The sequence below is a fragment of the Perissodus microlepis genome, chromosome 1 (genome assembly GCF_051167445.1).
Source record: "Perissodus microlepis isolate ML-2025 ecotype Zambia chromosome 1, ASM5116744v1, whole genome shotgun sequence".
In the NCBI taxonomy this organism is placed as follows: domain Eukaryota; kingdom Metazoa; phylum Chordata; class Actinopteri; order Cichliformes; family Cichlidae; genus Perissodus; species Perissodus microlepis.
Window position 1 is genome coordinate 7936811 of NC_140461.1, and position 9860 is coordinate 7946670.

Genomic DNA, 9860 nt, shown 5'->3' on the forward strand with positions numbered 1-9860 from the left:
TGTCCCCAGTACAGTGACCTATAGGCTGAAACGGGACCAAGAGTTCAGTGGACTGGCCATCTGTGTGGTGCTTTCACTTTTAGCTCATTTGAATCTCATCTTTCCGCCTGCTTCTCAATCTTCTGCTGCAGCAGCAGACAGTTGTTTGGGTCATATTTTCATGTGAATCCTATGAATTTTAATGGCAGTGACAGGGCGGTAACAATAGGCTGGTTACGTAAGCACGGCAGTTTGTGCTCTTGGCCAAGACTGTGCTGCTGTCAGGACTCATCGCGCCAGCTCCAATTTACCATCCTGCCATGGCTGCACAAGACGGCCCTTTTGCAGAAGCCAACCCTGCAAAAAAAAATCCCAAAGTAGCTCTGCTATTGGTGAAAATTACAGCTCATTAGGCAATTGGGGGAGGATTTCTAGATGTCATCTGACTGCCAGAAGTCACCACCAGGAGGCATCCTACAGTCTGAGATCCCAAGGGAGCTGAAAAGGAGCAGCGCAGAGCTTTCAGCTCAGATTTAATTGCAGTGCTGAAGGAGGCACTCAAGATATCAAACGAGAGATTTTCTCAATCCATGTCAAAGGTCAGAAGCAGCTGCATCCTTTAATGGCGTTTGGATTCTTAATGAGACACCATTTGCTGTCGCAGCTCATCTGCTTCCACCTCATTATACCCTATTTGTTTTTTTTTTCTTTAATATTACAGTAAACTATTGTGCGATTATTAAAGTATATTTTAAAATGTAAAGCCCAGCTTGAAGTGTCACAGTGACAGGAGCTTGTGGTGATAGCAGTGACGGTTAATGCACGGCTCTCACATCTGGAAGCCTCAGTCTTTGGTTCACACTTAAGTAATCCTGACAACCGCACAGCTCCTCGTTCTTAGCAGGCACAAGCACGGGGGTTGATGTGTTAATCAGCTTTCGATAAGTTATGGATCTGTGCTACTGGCAGCAGCCAGGCACAACTCTACTGACAGTGTAATCTGATTACACCAACACAGTTTTTGGGAGGGAAGGATGAGGAAGATGCTCAGGGCTCTGCACATGTTTTTGTGCAGTTGGCATGTGCATTGTGTGATCCCTCCCCCACACGTCAAGCTGGACCTGACAGACTTACATGCGTGACAGAATGAGGGTGAGGTGGGGGGTGTAACTTCACATACAGGCAGCACATAAACATTAAGCTTGTATCATGTGCTGTTTATGTGTTTCACGATGGAAGGGTTCTTCAAACCCCCGGTTCAGTTGCATAGCTTGGATTACTCTGCAGTTTTTTAATGAGTACTTTCACAGGGCCTGTATGCAGATGGGCCACCTCCACTGTAGTTAACCTTTAATACCCTGAAGCAGCTGGAGGTTGCAAAATTTGCACTTCAGTAGGCTACACCATGACAGAAGTGAGTCATCGGACTTTTCCCCTGCCAAACACATGACATTACTTTAATTTTAAAAAAAAAAGCTAAACTTGGTCTGAACCAGACGTTAATGATGCAGGTGTGTTTTGTTAACTTTGGAGTGAGCCAGGCTAAATTGAAGTAGCTGACTGATGCCTTAGGCTTTGTATTGGCACCCAGACATGACTGCTGCACAATTTTCTCATCTTAACTCTCAGCAAGAAAGTGTCTTAACCTAAATGTTGAACTGTTCCATTAAAGACGGTTGTCAGTGATGCAGCAGACTGTAGAGGGGGGGGGGGGAACCATTTGGATGCCCCTTAATTACTGACTCTAGGACTCTAGGGGGTTTATTGTGCAGCTCAAGCACTGTCACCAAGTGTGGGAGTTCTTTATTTTCACACTGTTTTAGTGACAAGGAGCGGGCGTTGAGCTGACAGCTGATGAAGGAAATGATATTGACATTATCAGGCCAACATGTGGCTGGCTGTGTCAAATGTGGCCTCAGTGACAGGAATCTTTTCACATGGACACATCCCTTGGTCACATCACATGTCTTTTTCTGTCTGGCTTTGTGCCCCTCACCACTTCGCTAAAAAGCCTAAAAACACGCTGCTTCCTGCTGCAATTAGCTTCTATTTAGGGACTGACAAGGATGTTAACATTTCAAACACTGATAGCACTTTTCTGTCCTTGTGTGTGATGCTGTATTCTGGACCTTGTTCTGTATCACTGCAGAGTAGGGTCACGGTTGTTTTTAGCAGTCTGAATCACTCCCCTCTTGGCCATATGCAACATATGTTCTTTACTCCACTGCATGCTCTGTTTGCTGTGAGATCAGCAGTCATGTCTGCATTGTAAATGTTGACATTCTTCTTTGCATCTTTCGGTTTGTGTTAAGTGCGGCACTGAAGCTTCATTTAACTCTCAGTCACATCAAGAGCTCATTGAATTTTTCGTGTCTGAGTGCAGCAGGCATGACATCAGAAACGGAACTACCCGTGAGCACAGCCAGCGAAAGCTCATGTACACCATGACAGAAGGGAGCGTGATCTCAGATGTCAGAGAGTGTCATTAGGACATCCTTTGCTGAAAGGAGAGCTCTTTAGCTATGAATTAACCAGGCATAAAAAGAATTTGGTACAGAACGATGAGCAGACACATCAATTAAGCACTTTAATCTTTGGTTTTATGTTTATTTTCCCATCAATTTGAAATGTATATTAATAGATATCCATGAGTGTTTATTGGCCTCTATGTAAGATGTAATGGTTTTTGGTAAAAGATCCCATTCAAAAACATTTTTGATACTATATGGGTGGAAAAATTCAGAGTTCTTGTTCTGTGTTTAAAAACACTCCATCAGTGTGTGTTGCAATGGTAAACACCTTTATAAAAGTACCATAAGTTACAGGTCCAAAGCACAAAGGGGTCCAAATCTTGCATATTTTAATTTACATTACTTATTTTTCTAGCACTATGACGCTCCATAATTTCAGTAGTATTCTTTAAAATAAATCTTTTTTTTATGAGGATCAATATCATGGGGCGTACTTTCATGTGAAAAAGAGTTTTCACAGGGCTCTATGCAGACTTGTTTTCAACCACAGGTCCTGGCCACCTTGAGCAGAATTGAGCAGGCTAATTTTTCTAGTGACAAATCCTGTCCACATAATGACATAAAATGAATATATTCAAACTTAAATATTATGAATATAATAGAAACAGCATTGATGATTACCTTTTAACTGATCAGGCAGCTTTAGGTCCTTTAAACCAGCGGTCCCCAACCTTTTTTGCGCCACGGACCGGTTTATGCCCGACAATATTTTCATGGACCGGCCTTTAAGGTGTCGCGGATAAATACAACAAAATAAAACTAGTACCGGTACCGAAAAAAAGAAAAAATATTCATAACACACGTGAAAAGACCCAGGAAAACCGAGTAAACGATAAAAACGATAACAAAATAACGCTGAAAACCGATAAAAACCCTGAAAACTATACATTTCACACCTGAACCTCAACTCTCGCGGCTCGGTACCAAACGACTCACGGACCGGTACCGGTCCGAGGCCCGGGGGTTGGGGACCGCTGCTTTAAACAGTCGGATGCAATAAAAATGTTGTGAAAAGCTGGCTATCAAGGAGGGGCAGCAGATGAGGCACATAAGGCTCATAGTCTCAATCCATACTGGCAGGAATTGACAGTAATCTCTGCCATGTTCCTTATCTTAGCATAGAGTTTTGGGCTGATATGAACATCTTTATTTGGATAGTAATGATAGAGGTCCAATATAAGAGTTTGAATCTTAGTGTGACAGGCTGTTCAGTCGTTTTTATAGTCTTGTCAGTTGAAAACCCCCTAAAATGTCAACCTGCTGGTGGTGCTAGAGGAAAAGTCAAGATTTTAACCAGGATTAGTTCCACTTCCCCGGAACTGTCCATCCAGTGGTTGCTGAGATATTTCAGTTTGGACCAAAGTGCATCTAAAACGTACAGTGACATTCACAGAGCCACGCTTCTTCTATCATAGTGATGCAAAAGACATGAGGTACAAGTGCCGTCCAGATCACATTTTCACAGTAGACTCTGATATCATATTTATAAAGTCATCGGTTCCAAAGCATCCAGACTCTGATCTTTATTTTTTCAGTTTATAATGCAGACTGGATGAAGGGGGTTTGAGTCCTGGTGCTGTCCTGCTGCTAATCATAGCTCAGGCTGTGGGCCACATGATGTTCTGGGGAGCTTGGTGTATTGGGACAGATAACGCGCAGGATCTGGGTCCAACAGCGGACCTGGCGGGTGAGAGCGCAGCAGTTTTGTAATGACGGTCCAACGTGAACCACTGTGTGTCCTCTCGTGTCTCATCGTCATTGTATCTCACTGTGGGACTCGGTGATGGCTCACAGGCGGAGCGAGACTGTGGAAGGAGGATAACAACCACAATCAGAGGAGAGCTTTGCCTGCTGAGCTACATGAAAAACAGTCCCTCCTGCATGTAACGTAACACCGGCCTGTTTTCTGAGCCTCCTCTTTAAATAACCCAATGGTTGCCCTGCAGTGTTGGCTGACATGTTCATTTGACTTTGTGAAATATCAAGGTTCCCTGAGTCGCAGAGAACATGTTTTCTGCATCGCTTGTCAGCATGAATTTACATTTTGCTCTTGACATTTCACCTCCTCGTGCCCTGGGCCTGTGGCCTGCTGGTTACCAGCCATGGGGGGGAATGTGCCAACACACATCCCAACAAGAAGAGGGTGAAGGGCCTTCTGGCCCTTGTGAGGAGTCATCATTATAATCTGTGGTAACGTTCCTACCTGTATTATTCTCTTCTGCTGTAAATCTGCAGCGAATAAATGAGGAAAAGCATTAAATCTGGACAAAGATGGAACACTATGCTACAATCAAAACTGATAGGTGGAGAAAAGGTTACAATTTAGCAATTTTAATGCTCTTTTTAAAGCTGCTCCAATCGGTGTTTTCATACTAACAATCCATCAAATGAATGTAAGATATTTTACTCACCAAAACAATATGAAATTATCACTCAGCTTTGCAGTGGTCTCTCAGCCCCTGGAGCTTTTTAATCAATTTAAAGTCTCTGCATCTTTTCAAAGCATTTAAATTCATTGTTAAGTTTTGTCTTTTTTGTGTTTCACTGACACTTTTTCTTTGACAAAAGTCAACCAACTAGTCAACACTGCTAAACATGTAGATATAGTAAATTTCAAGCAGACTACACTGAGCTTTAAATACAGAACTGTTAAGTCCTTAAAGTGAGTGAGTGAATTGAACTTTTTTTATATACTCGGCCTTGGTTTATCTGCCTGTTCTGGATTATCGGAACTTTTCACCTGCGTATTTGTTCAATTTTATTTTAATTAGATTTTTCTAATGCATACGTTTAAATAATTAACTTAGTTTTATTGGGATCATTACTTTAAATATGCTGTGTCAGGGCTTTGATTGTTGTGGATGTGTGGTCTCCAAGTTTAGCTAGCAACAGATCGCCATGCCAAAGAGTCATGTAGCGATTAATCACTTCCAGAAATTAAAACAAAAAAAAAAGACAAAAGAACAAACAAGTATTTCGGTGTCTGTGAAGTTCTTTGAGCACAGGTAAAAAAAAAAAAAAGAAAGGCATTTTACAGTCTTAAAGGAAATAATAATTTTTTTCAATCAGCTCAAGCTAAAATTAAGTAATGCTGACTTACCTTGACAGTTCACGTAACTCATCCTGTATGCGTTCCTAATGAAATTAAGGCGCGACCCTCAAAAAAGAAAGTTATTAAACTCATCATCTCTAATTTTACTGAATTTTTTAAGCAATTGTTTCATAACCATTTTGTAAGTAAACTAATTATAGGACTTCAAGTCCACAGTCGCTCATTTACATAAATTTATCTGGCACCACTTTTGATAATTGATAATACATTTGACTTTAATCAATCAATGGTATTCAGAGGGGGAGAGGGGCGGGTCTGACTGTGAAAGCGCATGCTCATTGGCGAAATGTCAGTCACAAGTTTAGCCAATGAACATATCCTGAATAATCCATTTTTTTTTTTTTTTTTTTTATTCAGTATGACCAGTATGAGTGACTGCTGAGACCATAACTCAGCTGGAGCATGTTCACAGAGCTTAAGTCACAAAACTGTCCATACACTTCTATACTTTTGAAAGTCTATTGAAACAACAGCTTTTGCCCCCAGTGGCCATTATAAAGAATGCAGGTTTTAAGTGCTTCTGCGCTGATTTAATTTTTCAGACCTGGAAGCAACGTCCATGTTTTATACGATCTGTAGTCTTGCTCACCATTAATGCAGTAGTACAAGAGCTGCTGGAAACTGGAGTTATGGCTAGTTTGCTTAGTGATTTGCACCAATAAGAAAAGGTCCTATTTGAGATGTAATGTATTGAATTATTAGTGGGACTGCAGAACCAAAACAAATCAAGGCCTCACAATAATCACTACATCGCGTCAACATAAACATACTGCAAAATGTTTCAACTCCTGCAAGAGAAAGAGGAGACATACTAAAATTAGACCTTTTGTCATCCCAGTGTGCTGGCTCAGTCGGTAAACATGAACAAACGGAGTCTAGTTTGCTTGACGTCACCTCACAGGATTTATGGGTTTTGAAGTTCAAATAGTTTCCACGGACTGCTCGTTGCCATTTGGAGACGCTAGTGTGCAAAGTTTGCTGGTTCAGCTTGAAAGACTCTTCTCTCCTGACAGCCTGGCGCCTGGCAGATGATGTGAGGTTTGATGAATCCTCACAGAGTGAGTCAGAGCTATAGTCTGACATTTGCTGTCATTCAGAAGTAGGAGTTTGTTATCACTTTTTATAGACGAGGAGCAGGCTGGGTGGCAGGCTGCCTGAGCAGATGACGTCTTTGTCTACCATTTGCAGTGGGTGTACTTGACAAACAAGACACAGCACCTTTCTATACAAAAAAAAAAAACCCTGTAAGGAACACACAGGATCTACGAGGCACTAATAGGTGCACACTAGTTTCCAAACAGGATTTACAGATAGAATTGTTGACTTGTAAATATTAAGCCAGCCATAAAAACATAACTATATACAGCCTAATAGCCCATGTTGACATGCCTGGTGTGACAGTTGCAGAGATGTAATGGATAAACTGAAAAGGAGACGTCTGAACATTTCCCGTCTCGAAAATGAATGCTGTGTCTTTCGGGTTTTCCACCCTCACAAATGACCCAGGCTTTGTTTCTGTGACTTTGTGAGCACCCACGGAAGACAAACTATAAACTATTGTGACACATGAGGATCTGCAGCCAACCGCAAGTAATGTCAAGGTTCACAAAATGCCTGGGAGACTGCAAATAAAACCGTCCAGTCAAAGGCTTGTCACAACTGTATGTTCACAGTTATATTACTGGATTTCTTGGGTGGATGTTTGTAATTTAAGGCCTGCCTTGAGGTCAGGGAGGACATCGGCTCAGTCCTGCAGTAATGTGTGTGAAATACCCTCCACTGTTTTCTTCCAAAGCTTGAAAAATGTTAGCGTTTAGGGGGAAAAAACTTTGGCAACTAGACTGATTTTCCTTTGTTTGTGATTACGAATGCATGCTTTTCAACATTTTAAGAAGAGGCCAATTGCCATGTGCGCTCTCAGAGCTCCCACCTTGTCTCCCCATGTACCCACGAGGGTGACCACACACACCGTCTGAATTTTACTCCTGCAGCCTGGCAAGGAGGGAAGGGGGAGGAGAGACACAGATGAGGACTGAAAGCCTGTGCAGTGCTGTTAGCCAGATCCTCCTAGAAGCACAGGAGCTAATGAATGCAGCCAGAAGTCAGTGTGTGGCTCAGCAGCTGCAGCTCTACAGCACACACTACCTCACAGAAACGGCTCTGAAAATGAAAATAAAAGAGGAAAATGAGGAATGGCTCACCAAGTAAAACAAATGACCAGAGATGTGTGTTGGATACAAGGAGAACATTCTTCCACGTTTATAGGCAGGAAAATGTCTGTAAATAAGTCTCTCGCTGTGTTTGTGTGTGTGTTTCCTGCTCTGTGTGTGAGTGACATAACAGCCCCTCTACGGTGGGCAGGAATGACTCCGGGCTGCTCCAAGCACATTCACATTAATTAAATTGATGCATTGTGGCAACTCACATGTGAACAGACATGTATAATCACGTAGCTGCGTCAAAGCAAGCTGCTAGCAAGCTCACATGTTCTCCATGTTTTGGGTTGTTTTTTTTAAACAAATAAAAGATGGTATGCAGGAGCCTTTTTCTCAAGAGATCATATAGATGATTTGCCTGCTCTGTTCTCTTGTATACTTTACCTCAAATATAATGTGCACTCGGGGCAGCGCTGGACCCTCCCACTTTGCCCCGTTGTGTTCTTCATTTAATGGATCACTGCTTCAGTGGTATTGCTGTTGTATTCCTGTGCCGATTTGTGGGTCTCATACTGTCGTTTTCTGCGGCTTTATTTGAGGATGTGTTGTGTGGACACTGTAATAATGTGAGCATTAGAAAGCATCTATTTATTATCATGTTGTTGATCATCATAGCATGCTGCTACCTCTGCCTTTTTCTATCAGTGTGTGTGTGTGTGTGTGTTTCTGTGTTTGTGTGCATCTACATTATCTGTCTGGTAGATTTTGCATAATTGTATGATTATAGCCACCCTCATCACTTTGTGAACTGTAGTAATTATGATTGCAATTATTGTGCAGCATTTTGGGAATCTTCTATGCACATCCTCATTATGGAGAACCAAAACAAACAATAAATACCCAACATTTTCTCTTCTCTAGGGCTGAAACCGACAGTTTAACAAAATAAAGGACAATTTTCATTATCAATGACTCTGCAGGCTGCCTTCTTGATTAGCAGACTGATTGTTTAATTTATAAAGCATCACAAAATTGTGCAAAATGCCCTCGACAAACACCAAGAATTCCACCATTAAAAAATCAGCCAAATCCCTAAACCCATCCATCCATCTTCATCCGCTTTATCCGGGACCGGGTCGTGGGGGCAGCAGCAGCCTAAGCAGAGAAGCCCAGACCTCCCTCTCCCCAGCCACCTCCTCCAGCTTATCCGGTGGGACATGCCCGGAACACCAACCCCAGGAGGCGCCCAGGAGGCATCCTTGTCAGATGCCCGAACCACCTCAGCTGGCTCCTTTCAATGTGGAGGAGCAGCGGCTCTACTCTGAGCCCCTCCCAGATGGCCGAACTTCTCGCCCTATCTCTAAGGGAGAGGCCAGCCACCCTTCGGAGGAAGCTCATTTCCGCCGCTTGTATCCACGATCTCGTTCTTTCGGTCACTACCCACAGCTCGTGGCCATAGATGAGGGTAGGGACGTAGATCGACCAGTAAATTGAGAGCTTTGCTCCCTCTTCACCACGACGGACCGGTGCAGCGTCCGCATCACTGCAGCTGCCGCACCAATCCGTCTGTCGATCTCCGGCTCCCTTCTCCCATCACTCGCGAACAAGACCCCAAGATACTTGAACTCCTCCACTTGGGGCAGGAACTCATCCCCGACCCGGAGTGGGCACTCCACCCTTTTCTGGCTGAGAACCATGGCCTCAGATTTGGAGGTGCTGATCCTCATTCCCGCTGCTTCACACTCGGCTGCAAACCGTTCCAGTGCGAGCTGGAGGCCTTCACCCGATGAAGCCAACAGAACCACATCATTCGCGAAAAGCAGAGATGAGATTCTGAGGCCACCGAAGTGAAAGCCCTCCGCCACTTGGCTGCGCCTAGAAATCCTGTCCGTAAAAATTATGAACTGCCTCAGTGACCTCGCCTCCGGAAATTGGCGGGTCATTCCCCTCATCCCCAGACTCTGCTTCCTCCTCGGAAGACGTGTTAGTGGGATTAAGGAGGTCCTCAAAGTATTCCTTCCACCGCCTGACAATTTTCTCAGTCGACGTCAGCATCGCTCCACCAGCACTATACACAGTGCA